This window comes from Musa acuminata, unplaced genomic scaffold (assembly GCF_036884655.1).
Source record: "Musa acuminata AAA Group cultivar baxijiao unplaced genomic scaffold, Cavendish_Baxijiao_AAA HiC_scaffold_471, whole genome shotgun sequence".
NCBI lineage: Eukaryota > Viridiplantae > Streptophyta > Magnoliopsida > Zingiberales > Musaceae > Musa > Musa acuminata.
In genome coordinates this window covers 1-2500 of record NW_027020718.1, presented here as the reverse complement: position 1 = coordinate 2500, position 2500 = coordinate 1, and positions in this window count along the sequence as shown.

Here is a 2500-nt window from a genome sequence, read left to right as displayed (position 1 = left end):
GGGTGCTGAGATGGCTGACATTTTGCTCCGCTCACGACGGTCACCGCGCGACGCAAGAACAGCCCAAAAACAGGCCAAAACGGCCCAAAAACGGGACAAAACTGGCCATTTTTGGCTGCGCGAGCGAGCGGCGAGCGGCGGACAGCGAGCGAAGCGAGAGGCAGCACCGTCCCTGCTATACGAAAGCCCCATCCAGCCCTGTGCCACCCGGGGGGTTCCAGGGTGCTGAGATGGCTGACATTTTGCTCCGCTCACGACGGTCACCGCGCGACGCAAGAACAGCCCAAAAACAGGCCAAAACGGCCCAAAAACGGGCCAAAACTGGCCATTTTTGGCTGCGCGAGCGAGCAGCGAGCGGCGGACAGCGAGCGAAGCGAGAGGCATCACCGTCCCTGCTATACGAAAGCCCCATCCAGCCCTGTGCCACCCGGGGGGTTCCAGGGTGCTGAGATGGCTGACATTTTGCTCCGCTCAAGATGGTCACCGCGCAACGCAAAAACAGGCCAAAAACTGGCCAAAACGGGCCAAAACTGGCCATTTTTGGCTGCGCGAGCGAGCGGCGAGCGGCGAACAGCGAGCGAAGCGAGAGGCAGCACCGTCCCTGCTATACGAAAGCCCCATCCAGCCCTGTGCCACCCGGGGGGTTCCAGGGTGCTGAGATGGCTGACATTTTGCTCCGCTCACGACGGTCACCGCGCGACGCAAGAACAGGCCAAAAACTGGCCAAAACGGCCCAAAAACGGGCCAAAACTGGCCATTTTTGGCTGCGCGAGCGAGCGGCGAGCGGCGGACAGCGAGCGAAGCGAGAGGCAGCACCGTCCCTGCTATACGAAAGCCCCATCCAGCCCTGTGCCACCCGGGGGGTTCCAGGGTGCTGAGATGGCTGACATTTTGCTCCGCTCACGACGGTCACCGCGCGACGCAAGAACAGGCCAAAAACTGGCCAAAACGGCCCAAAAACGGGACAAAACTGGCCATTTTTGGCTGCGCGAGGGAGCGGCGAGCGGCGGACAGCGAGCGAAGCGAGAGGCAGCACCGTCCCTGCTATACGAAAGCCCCATCCAGCCCTGTGCCACCCGGGGGGTTCCAGGGTGCTGAGATGGCTGACATTTTGCTCCGCTCAAGACGGTCACCGCGCAACGCAAAAACAGGCCAAAAACTGGCCAAAACGGCCCAAAAACGGGCCAAAACTGGCCATTTTTGGCTGGGCAAGCGAGCGGCGAGCGGCGGACAGCGAGCGAAGCGAGAGGCAGCACCTTCCCTGCTATACGAAAGCCCCATCCAGCCCTGTGCCACCCGGGGGGTTCCAGGGTGCTGAGATGGCTGACATTTTGCTCCGCTCAAGACGGTCACCGCGCAACGCAAAAACAGGCCAAAAACTGGCCAAAACGGCCCAAAAACGGGCCAAAACTGGCCATTTTTGGCTAGGCAAGCGAGCGGCGAGCGGCGGACAGCGAGCGAAGCGAGAGGCAGCACCTTCCCTGCTATACGAAAGCCCCATCCAGCCCTGTGCCACCCGGGGGGTTCCAGGGTGCTGAGATGGCTGACATTTTGCTCCGCTCTCGACGGTCGCCGCGCCACGCAAGAACAGCCCAAAAACGGGCCAGAACAGCCCAAAAACGGGCCAAAACTGCCCGTTTTTGGCCGCGTGAGCGAGCGGGGAGCGGCGGACAGCGAGCGAAGCGAGAGGCAGCACCGTCCCTGCTATACAAAAGCCCCATCTAGCAAAGAGCAGCCCAAAAACAGGCCAAAAGGGTGCAAGAAGGGGGGAAAGAGGGCAGGCCAAAACTTGGCCATCTTTTGCCGAGCGACGGAGAGCGAGCGAAGTGTGGGGGCAGCACCTTCCCTGGCATCCGAATGCCCCATCTCGCCCTGTGTTGTTATCTGAAGGCCCCATCTTTGGGGGGGAAAGAGGGACACCGGGAAGGCCAAAACAAGACATTTTGACTTCGAACGAAGTATGCAGACGGGTGAGGAGCCATTGTATTATTGTCTGAACCCAACTGTATACAGGTGAGATGAGATGAGGTGAGCTGCGAGGCGGGTGAAGAATTGTGCCTCATCGAATCAAAGGCACTCGGTCGCCACGTGCGGCGGCTCCTGCATTGTTGAGTGCTGCTGCACTTGGACACCTTAGCTCTCAGCCCGGTCCTAAGTTCAATGCGTCCCGTCGGAAATTTCGAGCGCTCGACTGTCGCTTTCAACCTCGTCAGCGTGGAGGACAGTGAATTTGGGGGGGGGGGGGGGGGGGACGAATCCGTGCGACGCAGGGCTGGATCTCAGTGGATCGTGGCAGCAAGGCCACTCTACCACTTACAATGCCCCATCGCGTATTTAAGTCGTCTGCAAAGGATTCGGCCCGTCGTCCGTGCGGAATTTCACTTCCCGATGGCCACCCGTGGCTATACCACCACGGGGGCTACACCGGCGACACGAGCCCATGGGGGCCGAAGGCCCCTACTGTGGGTCGGGAGGCGAACGACGGGCGAGAGCGCCGGTT